The sequence below is a fragment of the Rhea pennata genome, chromosome 1, assembly GCF_028389875.1.
Source record: "Rhea pennata isolate bPtePen1 chromosome 1, bPtePen1.pri, whole genome shotgun sequence".
Lineage (NCBI taxonomy): Eukaryota > Metazoa > Chordata > Aves > Rheiformes > Rheidae > Rhea > Rhea pennata.
Window position 1 is genome coordinate 94,351,496 of NC_084663.1, and position 17,701 is coordinate 94,369,196.

At 36.8% G+C, this 17,701-nt stretch overlaps 1 protein-coding gene and 1 long non-coding RNA gene across 2 annotated transcripts in view; one reads left to right on the forward strand and one right to left on the reverse strand.

Annotated features, from left to right (window-relative positions):
- Positions 1-3,126, reverse strand: part of COL8A1 (collagen type VIII alpha 1 chain) — a 96,810-nt gene extending 93,684 nt beyond the window's left edge. Inside the window, exon 1 of the mRNA XM_062595763.1 lies at positions 3,040-3,126. The gene's annotated coding sequence lies outside the window, so the exon portion shown is untranslated. The remainder of the gene's footprint in view (positions 1-3,039) is intronic.
- The window catches only part of LOC134151342 (uncharacterized), a 194,102-nt gene that overhangs the window by 3,078 nt on the left and 173,323 nt on the right, over positions 1-17,701 (forward strand). The window lies entirely within an intron of this gene.

Sequence of the window (17,701 nt, forward strand, 5' to 3'; positions counted from 1 at the left end):
ATACAAAAGCCATACGAATAATTTTGTTTCAGTACCACATGCTTTTCCTTGAGCTCTAATTAAAAATTTTGATGTTATCAACTATTACTGAGTTACCAAGCTTGAACTCTTACAGTCAGGTGTTGGACATCATTTCTGGTCCATGGCAGTGGACCTATGCTTTGTCATCCTGCCAAGAGTGGGCTGGTCTCTGTAAACTGCATAGGGATTCAGAGTGTAAGAAAGGAGGTGATCATTTGATAATTTTTTTCCCCTAAAGAACAATTTGCAAATCCTGTTAAGGGGTTGTAAAGGGTTCAAAGGGACCCGAAGTGTCAGGGGTGACTACCTCTCAAGATGGGACACTAATTCTCCCTGCTGTTCCATCCTAAGGAGTCATACAAAGATGAGCTGCAAGGGTGTGGACTCTATACACTTGAATACAAAAGGAAGCATGGGGTTAAACTGCTGGCCTGGAACCCAGAATAAAGAACTATTTGTCACTCTCTGATCTGCTGTGAATTTTCAGTGTGTCCATGAGCAAGACAGGCTACATATTCAGTATCAGCATGGCCAAAGAAAAACATACCACTGCCTCACAGAGAAGGGGTGAAAGTAAATTCATGAAGATCAGAATGTGTCAAAAGCAGTAGTGGTGACAGTCATAGGAATAGATAGGTGGTTAATGATCTGCTTATCCTGTGTTTCTGTGGAACTCATATAACATTTTTGACAGTAGTGGGAACTATTCTAGTAATATAAATGGGCATTAATGCCCTAAAAGAACACTGGAAAAAACTAAGTGTAACCACCAGAAGAAATGACTTACCATGCCTGCTTAATAGTTAACTGGTCTACGGCTGAAAAATCAGTATAGTCTCAGCCTCTGTTTTGTTATTTCAAAATACTATGCTCGTTACTCAAAAAATCTGATTTCTTCTTTTCCCTACTGACTCATTTTTTTTTATTGTGGATGTAGCATTATTTAAAATGATAGTGTTTTTATCTTAATATAAGTACACTTTGATCTTATAAAAAGGAGTTTCAGATCGGCACAGAGATGAATAAATCCATTCCTGGACATATAAGTTCTGTTGGAGACTTGCAGTGCTCAGTTTCCCTTCATCCCCTGCTACAAAGTGATGCTCAGCTGAATTATCTACGCAGTCTAAGAGAAAAATTGCTCAGAGGAGATTCTGATCTAAATTAGATGCATTCCTTTGACTAGAATTTTCTTAATATGCCCTGCAATCCATTTTCCAAGTGCCAAAACATTACATTTCACAGCAGGCTTTAATAAAAGGTATTTTGCTATATGCACATTTCCTGTGGCAAATGCATTTTTTTGAAATGTTCTTTCTTGAGAATTGCTCTGTTAGAAATTTTGATTTATCTGATAGAATAAAATTCTGCATGAAAAAATGAATCTTCAGTGGAGGATTTTGGACCTAAATTTAGTATACATTACACTCAAAATCACATTTATATGTTTTAGAAGAGGAGTCTTCTTGGAGAAGGAGTGGAACTTTGCTATACAAATCAGATGTTAACTAAGGAATAAAGATTTTATACCTCAGAGATAGAAGGCCGGTTATGAGAAGAAATATTGGACTCTGTTCCTATGGCTTCTATGGGAAATTTATGTAGATTACCTGTTTCAAAACTAGTTTTACTGTAAGCCTGCTGTAGAAAGCACTCTGCTTTTTTTTTGTATAGTTACTTTTTTTTAAGTATACTTATGTAATCTTCCAGTCAAATAGCTGTAGGCAATGCTTTCTTTTTCCCATTAGATACAACAGATAACATTGAAAATACAGAAAAGTTTCTTAGATACACTGCACAGAAAATAACATTGTGTGCAGAGTTCTGCTGATGTTTCACAGAACTATAGCTTAAAGGTTGCAGCTCACATGAGTAAAGCTATGTGTGGACATAATTCTTTTCTAAAAAACTTTATTTGGGGGAAGAACAGAAAAGACACAGTTTAGAAAGAGTACTGACTATCAAGAAGAAAATATCACTTTAACTGCAGAATATATTACATATAGTACAAACAGGCAAGTTGCAGTGAGCTTTCACTGTTTGGTTTTGGTGGTTCATACTTTCCTTCATCTCTGAGCACTGGAGACAGGCATTCTAGGATTAAGGATTTCTGTGGTGGAATTTCTCTAACAGGTGACTGTATGTTAAAAGTGCACTGACTCACACAACTTGAGAAGCTGGTACTAGTCACTAATAGATTCATCTTTGTGAGAATGGATAGATGAACAGAGGGGAGTGAAAACAGTTTTGAAACCACTTATGTTTTACTGTTTTGGCTGTTCAGCAGCTGTTTCTTTGAGACACTTAGTCTTCCTTCCTATAGCATTAGAAATACCTATGTAGGCAAACTGTAAATAAAACATAGCTCAAGCTGATCTAGAAATTTCATACATACACAAGGTCTGTTGTTCCAGGAAACAGAAGTTTGCTTGTGAGAAGTGTACTTAAAGCATATTTGGTACTAGACAGTGAATTCTGTCAGCCTTATTACTGTGCTTCTGTGAGGGCAGAAGTTCAATCACATTTTTTTCAAGACACTGAAACCTGGAAAGATGCACTTCAATCCCAAGATAGGCTCAATCTGGCTTGTAAATAATACTAATACTAATAATAATATTAAAAAATTAAATTACATCTAAACAATTTTTAAAACAGAGCTTAAGGCAGTTTTAAAGTGTAGTTTTTTGATAACTTTGGACTATTCTTACTGAGATGGAAACTGTTAGCAGGAATAATAAAATGTTAAAATTGGTCTGGGTATACTGATCTCCTCAAAATCAATCAGAAAGGGAAAGAAGAGCTTTTCTCAGCCACACAGTGTTTCCAACGATTTCTGTTTTTGTTTCATTGCTAAAACAACAGATTGTTACTAACTTAAATGTCAGATGACACTACATCTGAAAAAAAAAAGGAAGAAAGCCCTGCCAACACCACCCAGTAAGGCAGTGCTAGAGCTGTCATTAAGGCTTCCTCAAAATAGCCAGTTATAACAGAAACCTGAAGTAGCAGTAATCTTACCTTGAGTATACAAGATCCAAGGAGAGAAGATCACTGGCTCAAAACAGTGGAGGACTGAGAAAGTGCTCTGATCAGCTGCTGGTAGCATGCACTTGGCTTTTATGTGCAGGTGGGAGGAGCTGCTCCCCACAGTAGGTGGGCAGTGAGGAAAGGAGGCAGACAGCCTTCAGAAGGCATTGTACATTAGGGTTTTGCTCTGGGGGGGGGGGGGGGGGGAAGGGGGGGAAGCAAGCTGATGGCATTCACAGGAGAAGTGTCAGATTTATTTATAAGTCTTTTAATTATTCAGTTAACTAAAGTTTTTTTAGTATATTTGTTTCTCTAAATCTAGTGCATTATTCCAGTTCCAGTTATAATGCTACTAGATCTTGCTTTGTCTTTTGTAAAGATTTTTACAGCAGTAAGATAACAATGCAAAGTAATTATCAGAAGGGCTGATTTTTCCATTCTAGGAAAGAACAGCTATGAAGAAGCAGCCTCTTCTTGATCTTTAAAGGTGTCCAACCAAACTTGCTTTATATTTCAAATGTTTATGAGATTACCACTCCGGAATAAGCCTAAATTTCTCTTCTGTGCTACCCAGCTTTTGCTTGACACTGTAACGTGTTCCATCTACACATTGCCTTTTGAGCAGTTTAGTTTAGAGCAGTTTTATTGTTCCCGGAGTCTGAGTTCTAAACAATTTTCCCAACTGCTACTCTCAAAAGGCAGATGTAGCCAAAAAGACAAACCAGTAGGAACACACATTCCTGGTGGTTTCTGTGTTAAATTATTCATTGTTCAGTTTAACTCATGCACTGCTTTTAGAGTACAGAAGAGTCATTGGCACAGTGTCTGGACACTGGCTGCTCCAGGTGGAACAGCCAGTTGTATCCACGTGGAATAAACTGAATCTGTGTCTGCATAAATCCCTTCATGAGGGACCTGGACCTTGACTGTGACCTTTGGATCTTACCATAGCACACAAGTAAAACCTGTGCTATTTTGGAACATTACTGCGTGGAGAAAGCCAGAAAGATAGAATAGGAAGGAGAGAACAGTTGTCTGAAATCAAGAGAAAGGCCAGAGGTGCAGCCTAATTAAAAGCTGTGGAGGACCAGGCAAAAAATTGAATGGGATTGGTCTTGCTCAGTGCATACAAGATCTGAGCTGGTGAGGAAAGAGAGGAGTAGCATATGTCCCCAGAGAACAGGAGAGAAAGAGGATCTGAATTCATGAAAATAAGATGAGCAAGATTGTAGTGAAGGTGGTGGAGATCAGTTATGGTAAGTCTGACTTCTTGCACTAACGGGCCCAACTGATCACCAGATGAGGAGATGCAGGATGTTTGTGAAGCCTGGATACTTCAGTTAGTATTCTGATTTTTAGAGATCTAAGTATATCTGCTATGATCAGTGTAAATAGGTCTCAAATCCTGACATGCTTGTGATGAGGAATATAAGTGAAGTCTTAAGATGGATTCAGGGTGTCATTCACTTCCATATCTGTCATCTTTTCTCTCGAGTACAATGAGCTTATTTAGAAAAAGGAAGAACTATTAGGTGACTGAGATGATCAGCACAAATTGAGTTGCGTGCATCTTGCTTTTGTCTTTTTAGTCAGATGCGGCTTAGAAATCAAGGCTTCATCAACTTGGATATCAGTGTTACGTGACAGAATTAGCCGTATTACCTTTGTGATACAACTTCTGGGTAATGTAGAATCTTCAAGCTGAAAGGGACTGTACAGATTGCTACCATTTCTTAAAAGTTTTGGGTTGCTGTTGGACAGCACAATCTCTACCTTGTTGCAACTAATTGTAGACAAAAGTTATGTTTTTTTTTAATTCCTGTAGCAAGCAATATGTTTTCAGGGGTCTTACAGGAGATGACTTATCTGCTCTGAGGAGATTACAATGTGATTTAAGGCAGGCATCACTAAATAATGTTAACATAGGAAGGAACAGAGTCAGTAAAGGTACGCGTTACTGTGATAAGTTCATGTAATTAGTTCAGTTATGGGCACATCATGGTGCCTCAGTTGATTAGATGATGCTCATAAACTGGAATTCTACTCAGCTAATATCTAAATAATCAGATGGCTTTGTACTTACAGAAGTCTGAGTCAAGATTTTTAGAAATTGGAGAGTAAATAGGCACCCAGGTTTGTTCTTAATGACTAAACTGTTCTTATTGTCTCAAAATTGCCAAGCTTTCTATAGGTCCTTTTTAAAACCAGTGGATGCTTCTGTAAGGTCAGTATCTTTTAAAGATCAAGCTATTCTTTTTCATGGAAAACAGAATTTGAATGTGGAGTAGCTTTAGGTTGATTTTTCCCCCCCCCCCTTTTTTATTTTTTTATTTTTTTAGCTCTTCGTATGTTAAGTGCCATTTCACTTCTCAGAAGTGAATCAGTACTCAAGTGGGCTCAGTGTAAATCCTTCATACTCTGTTGATTGTTCTGCATTGATCATGTGTCCTACGGTACTGCAGACTCAAGTGTAGCCTTAGGGTCTTTTTATACTTCCAGAACATAAGAATTAAAGATTTTCTTTAGTTCTTTCCTGTAGGGAACATTTACAAACATTAAATAAACCTACTAACACAGAAGACAGATCAAAAGCATTATACCAACAGTGATGGTTATTAAAGTATCATCATGATCTAATTATATGGCAGATAATGTGATGAGAGTAGAGTGTTGGGCACAGTCCTTCATATTCTAGTCACTGCATCACTTATCTTCCCTAATGAGAGAATAGATGAAAACTTTACCAAAAATATCTATGGGAAATTCAGTTCAGGTTGTTACATAATTAACTGAATTTCAGGGCACACAGGCCCTGCCAGGCTATACAGTAATACATTATGGACATGTGGTTGGAAGGGTTTTGTTCCTGTGCTCAGAAGCAGTGACCAACGTTTCTAAAACTGTCAGTTCACATCTACCTTTTAAAGATAAAATTATCCTTCCAAGAGTCATTTGAGTGTTCCAGCCCTCTTTCTCTGTTCTTGCCCCAAAATGTTCCAATTGGTTTGCCATGAGTTTCCAAGAATTGCAAGAAGCTTAGACTTGTAGCACATCCAAAATCTGTAATGAGTACTTGCATTATTTGATAGCAGGGCTACATCTGAGTGCAGAGTAGAATGGCTAATAAGGGAATCAGCTTCTTAAGAGTAGCTTAGATTTGGAGAGATCATTTTGGCACACTGTTGGCTCAGGTAAGGATTACTATATTTAATTTGTGCCAATAATGCTTTGGAGAGTAAGAAGATCATCTGCCAGAATTTGACTAACATTTTTATTGTGACTCTCTGTAATGCTCTATACAAAATCTGAAATCCACTACGATTCATTCAGAGACTCTGAACTTTTCCATGGAGGGTTAGAGTGTGTTGGCACTTTTTTACCATTCAGGAGATTTGGCAGTGATGCTACAACAGGATTTCTGTAGCCAGCCTTTGTAGATGTCTTATAGCAGAAGTGTTACTACATAGAATGTTAGGGCACCCAACAGTATCTGTGTGGCATGTGGTGATTATGAACCAGGTCACAGCTTGCTCGTGGAGACAGAAATCTGATGGTTATTGCTACATTTTTACAGTCGTGTTAAACATATTTGCTCCTTGGTCTTTCTGTTAAAATAAATTTGCTCTAGCATACAAACTGTAGGGCAAAGAATGATTATTAACAGAGTGGCATCATACTTAAAATACAAGTAAAAATTATAGCCATATAAATGTTGAGGCAATTCACTGTGAATCTTTTAAATGCAGATATACCATAAATTCCTGAATTTATTCCAATAAAGGAGCTAGATACTTTTCACAGTTTGCCCTGAGTGTAACTCAGCTAAAATAAATGGGACTGAATATGATGTCTGTGAATGCAGAAAGAATTAACCTGAATAGATGAGTGGATAACCCTTCAGGTATCGACACTGGTTTCTGTAACATCACAGCTTAGATAGGTGGCTATTTGTTTTTTAGAAGTGTTATCAAAGGAGGAGGATCCCCAAATGGTTAGATGGCATTGTGATGGCAGATGATTCTTCGTCAAGGTCAAGACATCTACATTTTTTAAATATAAACCAGATACAGTTAGAGAGACTTTCCAATGTAGAACAGGATAATACAGGGAATAGTAACCTTATGAGGTAAAAGTTAACTTCTTCAACTTTCAGCTATAATTTTAATAACACCATAACTAAAAAAAGAAGACATTTCTGAGTTTTTCATGACTTCTGTTGATATAAAAATATTCTGACAGCCTGCAGGTGAATTTTTGTTAACCTATGCAACTGTCATGGAAATGAGTTCTTCTTTTCATTTTTTTGACAGTAGGACCAAAGACATTAACAATTTCTCCACTCCAAAAGAAGTGTATTCTAATAACTTACAGTTTCAAGTAACGTTACATTTTCTGTTGTGCTTCCCATCATTTTAAGTTCTACCCAAAGTCTTTCTAGCAAGTTTTCCATTTGAAGGATTAAGTGCTACAATGCTGCAGTTGTATATAGTGCTGTTTTTTAACAGTAGAGATACACAAGCCTGGAGTGTAGAATAAGGGAAGAGAGTAAACAGTTCCCAATGTGCAAGTTCAATTAATTATGTTTCCTCCATGTGTCGCTGTGTCCTGGAGAGATTGCTGCCTCTTAGATTTGCATCTGTAGATTAGGGCCAGTCAGATGGTGTGGCTAGAAAACTACTCTATGCCAATCCAAAATAGGATACAAAGTCAAGATAAAGTTTTGAAAGTGTAGATCTTGTGTTGTAGATAACTATACACTGAGGGCCCGAAGCACATTTAAAAATACCTGCCTACCTCAAGCAACATTTTCTTCTATAGGACAGGATCCATACTTTTACATATGACATAATAGAGACAGAACTGGAAATAACTGGGTAGAGTTGATATGGAACATATTGTAGCCATAACTGAGGACATTTTTCATCTGTCTTGCCTATGCTGATTCTGTTTAGTGTTGTGTCCAGCAATGAAAAAGGAATCCAGTCCAAAGCTGATAATATAGTCTCGACCCATTCATGTACTGTATTTTTTATATTGCCTCCAATTGTTTGCATTATTTATGTCCTATATTAAATGCCTTTCTATAGCTGTGTATCAGCTTCGGAACTTCCGAACGTACAGTTGAAGTTGATGACAACTATATCAAAACAGAAATAAGGTATTTTCTTTTAACAGCAAGTGTCTTCCAATCTTAAAAACTACTATTTTTTTTAAGAATGTTTATGATACAGTGTAAACCAAATTTAACAAATAAAGGCTAGAGAGTGTTTGGCTGAGGAGCAGCTCTGCCTAAAAGGAGCCTTGATAGCCAGCAAGTGGCATGACATTAACAAGCAATGTGCCCTGGCGGCAAAGAAGGCCAGTAACATGCTTAGCTGCATGAACAAGAGCACTCAGCACTCATTAGACCATATTGAGAATATCATGTCCAGTTTTGGGCCCCCCAATGTATGAGAAACACTGATAAACTGGAGCGAGTCCAGTGGACAGCCACTGAGACAGTCCTGGGGCTGGAGTACTTACACTGTGAGAAGAAGCTGAGGGATTGAGCTTGTTCAGCCTGGAAAAGAGGCGGCTTCGAGAGCACCTAACAGCAGCCCCCCAGGATGTATGGGGAGGTTACCAAGAAGATGGGGCCAGACCCTTCACAGCAGTGTATGGTAGGATGACAAAAGGCAACAGGCATAAGATGAAACAAGAAAGGTTCAGACTGGAAGACTGGATGCAAGGAAAAGCCTTTTCCCCATGAGGACAGTGAAATGGTGGAGGTAGTTGCCCAGTGAGGCTCCATCCTTGGAATTTTTCTAGACCTGACTGGATAAAGCCTTGAGCAGCCTGGTCTGACCTCAGCTGATCCTGCTTTGAGCAGGGAGTTGAACTAGAGACCTCCTCAGGTCTCCTGCTGCCTGAGTTACTTTGTGATCCTATGACACAGCACAAAAATAATGTGTAGGGTTTCTTAGATGCTATTTTGCAAGAGTTTGTATTAGTTGGTTTTCAGTTCATGTGCATTTAAGAGATTGGGGCATTGGCCCAGTGAATGATAGAAGTTGGTACCAAATGCCCATATATTCAAAGTTAGAATGCTTGTATATTGCTGAAAAATAACCAAAATTACAAATGGAAGTCTTAATTTGTAACATATCATTGAAGATTAAATAACAGTTGTCTTCAGTTCCGCCAGATTGTGCTTGGTGGCAGTATTATGCATTCTGTGTGTGGTTTTGAGTATTTTTCTCTTACTTAAACAAGTTTCCTGAAAGTTTATTTAATGAAGCCAAGTGGCACACATTTTGGCTGCAATATATATTCTTTTAAATCTCTTTGTCAAAAGATTATATAGTGTTTTTTATTTTAGAAAACTAATTTGTACTCTGTTTCAAACGATATATATCATCCTTGGGAAAATACATTTCTCATCAAAGGAAATATTTGCCCCAGTGACACAGAAGTTAAAAAGGGAGTGAAAGAGTATTTGAAGAAAAATGTTCATGTTTACTGATCCATCTCTGCTACACAGCCCTCAAGCCTTCTTTCATAGATAATGCTCACTTCCTTGCTACACGTTTCTTAGTTTCCAAGTAATCCATTTTTATGCTACCTTGCTTACATCATTGTCTATTAATAACTTCTTTCCTTTTCTCTGCAAAAAAAGCCCTATGAAGACAAGATTTAAGTATTTACCTTCATTAATTTCAAACAGCCTTGTACTATGAGAAAATCACTAAACCATAGGAATTTGACCCCAAACGTCATAACTGGTTTTTGTTCAGGACATATCTTTATTGCATATTTGGTCATTGGCAAAATTATTTTTAAAGAGTAATGAGTGAGTTTTTTTTTGAAACTTAAAATGTACATAAATTGTACTACAGATGAACCTGTGGAAACTTTGCAGAGAACACCTAAAATACATATTATAATGACAACCCACATTTTCTTCAAATTTTAGTATTAAAAGGTGAAGGAAGACCTAACTGTTTATTCTAATTCATGAGAATATTATGTAAAGGAAGCAGACTGGCTTTTGCTCATAATGGTACCATGCCAAAATAGGAGTGAGAGAAGAGACATGACTAACAATGCTTATACAGACTTCAGTAGAGTCTTCCAATCCTTCAGTGATTTTTTCCAGGTTTCTTTTTTTGATAGACTCAATCAGAGCAGAGCCTATGGAGTGTTTCTCAAAGAAAACCTGTCACCTCAATGCTGTTTGCAAGTGTTTCTTGGCTTCCATTTATTTATTAAATTTATTATTATTAAAGCTTTGAGCAAGTAGTTTTCCTCTTTTGATTTTGGTTCACAATTCAGTGTTTTCATTACACTGTTTTAGTGTAGACATTAAACCTTACTATGGTTCCCAGGAACCATAGAGACTAAGATCAAGTAAGCTGAGGATAACCACAATTACTTCATAGGCTTCTTTGGCTTTCTTCTTTTTTTAAACAAAGAACTTCAATGAACTTCCAAAAGAGCAATAAAATCTGGAGCAAGTCCTCTAAACTCTTATTAGCATGATGATTAGGAAGACATCTGAGTGCTCTGTCCAGCTTGTGTCTCAGATCTTTCATAGGAAAAGAATGAAAAATGATTACAATAGGACAACATTAAATTAAAGAATGTTCCGAGATGGATGAAAACTTTTTCTCACTTTGTTGATGAATAGATACCACACTCAAGTAAATTCAGTGTTTTAAAGGGTGGTTTTAAGTATTAGTCTATTGGTTAGTGAGCAGTTTGCTTACCACTGTGTTCATTAAGAGAAAGAAAGGAATGCAAAATCAATGTTTCAAGAAACTTGAGTTCTTTCGGCTCCATTCCCAAAGTAGTACTTTGCTCTTTTGCTTTTTATGCTTTTTTGGTGTTTTGTCTGGAAAAAATTTTCTGTTGAACATTCAAAACATTACCTTGAAAAACTGAGTAGAAAATAATCGTTGCTGTATGTTATCTTCTGGAGGGTCAGAGCACTTCTCCTAACTGTGGAAGTTCAGTAAAGACAACCTTTGGAAGATAATTATAATATCCTTGATTTTATTAACTTGTCTCTCCTTTGCATAAAGGATACGCTCTCATAGTGTTACTCTCCTCCTGTTAAAACTGGAGGAATTAGATTAATGTTGGCTATTTCTTGAAATTCCACCCAAAGCTTTAGAAGCCTTTGTTAATGCACTGTAATGCAGTGCATCTTGCTCGACGAATGACAAGAGAGAAAACTCGCCATGTACTTAGCAGAGATCTGTTGCATATTGGATGATACTGGTAAATTTGCTTTTCGTTTCTATGTCTCTTGGATAGATTTAGTGGCAACCCACCAATCCACCTGCAGAAAGGCTTTTCCTGTTTCCTTCATGTCTGATCCCTCTTCAGCCTATGTGTCAGAGGAGCTTCTGCAAAAAGGCAGAACACTGACTGTGATTAATCAGAGAATTCTGCTCCTGTAGAGTCTTGTGTAAGTGTCAGAGGGGTAAAGTGTTCAGAAATGTCATATCTTTGTAACAGGACTTGTTCTTCCACTACAGGAGAAGAAGAAAAATAGTACTACTAGTAAACTGTATTCTCCTATGGGAGATTCATAGACCTCTGCTGTAAATCATTGAGCTAAATGTGGATTTCTTGCACTGGCATACTTTTAGGCTGTTTATCAAACTGCTTATAGTCCAATTTTCAAGTCAGTACTCAATGTTATAAATTTTAAAAGTTATAGAGCACTTGACATTATTATATTCCTGAGAGAGCTCAGTTCAGAGTTGTTTATTTTACACGAGTACAAGAACCCTTGTGGCAAGGGTCTGTCATTCACCCAGTTACAACAAGAAAAAGAACTACTGAAACTTCTCTCTGAGTGTAGAACGTCATGTGAAAGCCCTTCTGCTCCATACAAATGCAAAGGCACTTCATATCTTTAAGCATTTATTTCTATTTATGTTGGCCTCGAAGGAGTGTCCAACTGTAACTTTTTCTCCAACAGTTTTATGTTTGTGTGTTACTGTTAACATTTGTATAAATGCGAAGCCAAAATCATTTTGTCCCACAGACCTTGGACAAAGTTTATGCCAATTGAAGAAGCATTTTATTTGATGGTATTTTTTTTCCCCTCTAATAAATAGAATCAGCTCCCTGTAACTCTGGTGGGATTCTCAGCAACAATTCTAGAGCAACTCTTCCCTAAGTCCCTTAGAAATGAACTGTCCGAAACACATAGTTGACTATGGAGTGAAGTAGACTATGAATTCACTCCAAATCAACTACTCTTTGGTAGCTCCTACCTTCACATGCTTACCATGCAGCAAAGGTGAAGTAATTGAATCGCAAACCACTCAGAAACAGGAATTTACTGTGAAACAGCTGACAGGCTTGTTATCCTGCATTAACTTATTCATATATCCTTGGCAGTATTTATCTCGTGTTTTGTCTGATAGAGCTTACCTGACTGCTCCAGAGAAATATGGAGTGTAAGTAAGTCCTATGTTTAGTTTCTGGTTTGGATAGCCATCTGAAGTCAGAGATACTTATTTGTACCATCTGATTTAGGAACAATGGCAATAGGCTTTCTCACAGGATTCTCTGTACTTTTCTAGAGGCAGAGGAAATACCATCACTTTCTCAGGCTTTTATGATGTGTGGTTTTGGATGAGAAAGCAATTGTCATGTGTACTTTGTTAATGATTTGGAATTTTCAGCTGGTTTTCCCAATATTTTTTCTTTAAGAACACTTTTGTAATTTGTTTGCTGAGTCTTATGGAAGCAGGAAAATCATGACAGAGTAGGCCTGCACTGTGCTATTCTGATATTTGCATCTTAGAATGCTGCACTGCTGGAAGAATATACAGACATTGCCCTACTGCGATCATGCTGAATGGTTTAGGATATATTTCTAAATTGCAGGCAGGTTGTCTGAAGCAAATAAAGATTTTTAGCTTTTCTTAATTATAGCAAACAAAATAAATAGGAAAAAGTTGCAGGCAGCTTGAAGGTTAGGTAACTAGAGTGTCTTGCAAGTCTGGACTCAGCACTTTTTGAAAGGAATTTAGTTTTTGCACAGTTGGTTTCAGGTTGTTTTTAAATTTTTTATAGTTATTTTTTGTCTTGTATTTTCTATTCCAGTTCCCTCACCCCTATTTCCTTTGTTTTGAAAAAAAAAAACTCTCATATTAATGTAGGCAAAGAAGTTTACAGAGTACCTGTAATCACTGCTGTGTGGTAATAGTTAGCAAAAAATGATTTCTTTTCTTTCTTCTCCTCATTTTTTTTTTTTTTTTTTTTTTTTTTTTACTGGTATTGTGTTCAAGGCCTTGTTGTGGAGAGGCCCAGTTTCCATCAGGCCTCTCCAACCATGTCTTTGTATGGCAACTGTACCATTCTGGAACAGCAAAGTCCAATGTGAAGTTCATTAGAACTGGAGAAGAAGTGGACTTGATCAAAGCTTCTGACTGTGGAGTAATCTACAGAAAGAGACAAGACAGAGCCCACATCAGATTACACTAAAGAAATTGGCAAATTCTATTATTCCTAATTCTTTTTTTTTTTAAGGCTTACAATTATCCAAGAAAACACCTTGTGCTTATTTTCTGTAAATAAGGTCTCCACAATGGGTCTCAGGCTGGATGCTGAAATTTTTAAATGTTTCAGAAATCTTGGCTAACAAATTTATAGCACACTCACTTTTGGAAAACAAACAAACAAACAAACTAATAAAAAGGCAAGTCTTGGAGAGGCAGTGTGCAGAACTCACCTTTGTGCAAGTGAAACTGATCCAGTCAGAATCACTGTATAATTCTTAGTTATTCTGACAAAAAACCTAACATCAATATACATGTATAATCTTTCTTGTCAAAGTAGAAATCCTTATGGGAACATCTGAGCTTGTGTTACTTCAGCGTATTTTCTTTCCAACTTGTAAGAAGCAGGAAATAGGAGGATCCTCAAGAGATTTTTTTCTTGTTTGACTTAATTTTTGAGTTGTAGGAATTGGTATAGTGTATTCTGAGTGTTACTGACTGATGGAGGTACTTCCAGCATGCGTACTAATTTATTTGCTTGAAACAAGAACCAGTCACAATCTGTAGGTAGGATAGTAAGTTAAAGGGGAATGCAGTTATATTTGGAATTGTCATTTTAAAATATGTGCACTGCACCCAGTGGCCACAGAAGGAGAATCAAAGACAATTACTGAACATAAAAATTTAGTGTTCTTGATGCTCTAGAATAACATTTCATGGCATAATATTTTTCACATTTCTGAAGACAATTGAGAATAAATTATAATATTATGTATGAGGAAAGAATCTGTGTTTTTTTATGAGAATGAACAGTGGTTTGAGTATTGTCTCTGCGTAATTATTTGATTTAGCAGTGGTGTATGCGTGTGTGTGTGTATGCACATACCTATACATATAAATATGCATACATACCCAGCTGACCTGTACGGAACTGACCCAGAGTAACTTAATAGAGAATCATAATAGTGATGGCTCATAGCTCATGCTAATTTACTTCCTAAGCTAAGTGTTGAAGACATTGGTATTTTTTAGGTCAAGAGTCTGAATGCTTGCTCCACAACTTCCAAAAAAACTCATATTGGCTGTGTCCTGTGGTGATACAGGTTCAATGCATTTCTTCATTGCATTTTATTTATAAATGGCCATTCAATTGGTTCCTAAAATACAGACTGAATAAACCAAAGGCAGAGCAATTACAGACATTCAGAGGAAAGAACATTCTTTTCTTTAAACTGAAAAATTCTGACTTTCACTCTTTGTGTATTTGGAGTACCTTCTTCCCTCTAGTCACATTTGTTTGTTCACATAGTATGTGGTCCTTTAGAGCAGGACAACTTCTGCAAAAAGGTGTCCTGCTATACATACAAATATTCATACTCTGCTTAACGCTGACAAGGACCAATTTTAGGCATCCTGCTTCAAGAAAGATGTGCGCTATCCAGAATATAGCAAAGAGAATGATCACAGATCTACAACTCCTGGCCTACAAAGAAATGTAGTTTTGGTTGTTTAGTTGAAAGAGGAGAAGATTTAGGGTGAACATAAACAGTCTTCAAAAATACGCGAAAGGACATTTCAAAGAGGAAGAGGCAAACCAATAAATGTCAGAATTTAGAGCCACGAACAGTGAGAGTTCACTATCATATAAAAAGTTTTATTTGCAGGAGGATCTCAACTAGTCTGTGATTACTTTGTTTACACTAGAACATTTGTACAGCCAACTTGAAAGTCTTCTGTGTTGCATTGGGAGTTATCCAGACAGTGTGAAAAACAGTACCAAGCACTTTAAATGAAACAGTACCAAGCACTTTAAATGACTGTTCATATGCTTTGAATAGCAAATACTTGAAGCCATTGTTCCAGTGAAAAATTTATTAGCAATCTATAAAGTAGAATATGTTCACATAAAAAGTTACTTGAATAATTTTGAAGGCTAAAAGCCTGCAGTTGATTCTGACCTAAAAGGGGCTAAATTATTGCCACAGACTGCTCAGCTTTACTCAGTATTCATTTTCACTTTTGAACCATTCAGGATTACTGTTTCTGGGTTTTCCCTGTATTCAGTCTTTATATTTCAGATTACTTCCTCTAGCAGTACTAGTTTACATTTTTTTTAATTATATAGTTATTTTCTACTGATGTTTCCAGTCTCCCTTGTCTGTATGTGTCTTACTCCTTATCGATACAAATGTTAATAAAGGGCTAGATATTGCTTGGAAAAAGTAAATAAATGCTTTTTCCCAAGTTATATCTTAAGGTAGTTCAGAAACTTTGGCCCACATAAAATTCTTTTTTGGCATCATAGAAATCAGGTAGATCCCAAAAAACTGGGAAACAAGTATTGTGGCAAATTACAAATGACTCATGCATTTTAGTTTCCATCCTTTTTCTGAAGCAATTTCAACAGACACTGACCCTCCTCTAAAATCTTTTTAATATCCCTATAAATATTATGGGAGAAAATTACTGGACTTCTAGACATCAATTTTGATTCAAATGATGGCACATCATTGCCACTGCTAATAAGAGAAGAGAGCAGACTTAGTATATGAGTCCTATGTCTTTGTAACTAATGTGAAGACTTTCACTAGATAATTGGCATACTGCAAATCTAGGATTTCACAGGTGATACAAATTCCCAAATTCTGAAGAATCCAAAATCATGGTCAGTATCAGAAGATTGTAAACAATTCCCAAAAACCATTGCATTGGTTTTGAAAGATTTTCCAATACTCTGTCATTTTGTAGAATAAAGTTAACGATAAGCACTGCAACTCAGAGATAAAGGGGTGTGTGTGTGAGAGAGAGAGAGAGAGAGAGTGATGACTTGTAGAGATTTCTTTGCAGAACAGTGCAAGTTAGCCATTATTTCTCAATTTATTTAACCTATCTGGTGGTTTATCTCTTGCTTCCACAGTAGTGGTTTTCAAACATTAGCAAGTGAAACCATTTTTAATAAAGTAAAATTGTTGCGCATATATTCATGCTTAAAGATGACTCTGGACAATAATCTACATCCTAATTCATGTTCAAGCTTAGAGTGTTTTAGGGCATCTTTGAAGTTTCAGTTGGATCTGTAATTGAATTTTCTATTGACTTATAACTGATTCTTTGCCTTTTTATTAGAGTGAGGTGATATACACTCACAAGAAAATGGATAGCAAATGAAATTAGCATAAATACAATTAAGCAAACAACACAGAATCTCTGAGAAGAAAGAATTGGGCCTGGGATTTTTTCTCTTACCTCTCCAGGGTAGTGATGGGGCGGGCTCTTCTACACTGCTGTGAATTAAAAGAACTGTGTATCACAATGGGCAAAGGGAGGTGCATGGACTGTCTGGAAGGGTTGTCTCTCTGGTTCTGTGAGAATGAACTTCCTTCCAATACCAAAAAGATGTCTCTGCAAAGCGATGAAGAGAGGCAAAGAGAATATTGCATGCTGCAGGTTTTTTGGGGCCAGCAAAGGCTCAAGTACAAATCTAGCTTACTACTAAACCTATGAAGGTTACCGTAACTGAAAGTAACGATTCTAGGTAGTTAAAAGGGTAGAAGGGCAGGGAGCTTATTTCTTCAACTGAAACAGTTCTTCTCAGGGTGGAAAAATTTTTCATTCAAAATACAATGGGAGAGGGGTGGTGAATAAGTTAGCAAAAAATGATGAAAGCAGTGTTAAGTCTGGAATTTGTAATTAAGAGATAGCTGAATAAATGTCAGCAAAAAGGCTGATAATTCCATTGGTCTGTTGATCCATTCATTCCTTCTTTCTCCCTTTCTCTCTATTTCTGTCTTTTGCTTTCCCTTCACAGAGTTACCTTGTCATGCCTGACAGTTGTCTTGTCATATCTGAGAATATAATGGAAATACTGTGCTTCCCATATTGTCACAGGCTACTTTCAAGAATTTGTGTGGTCCTTCTCTGGTGACTGTTATGAATGTTTAGAAGTTTGAGTTTTTTAAAAAATTGTATTTGAATTCTTTTTGGACAATAGCAAGGTGGAATCTGGACTAAATTCCTGAAGTGTATGAAAAAGTGGTTAAATGGGAGGGGAATAGAGGAAAAAATGTTTTTTTCTGTAGAAAGTGCTGTGCAGGTGTGGGCCAGGTCTGCTTGTACATGTCCAAGTATTCAAGGGAGCTTTAATTGTGTAGAGA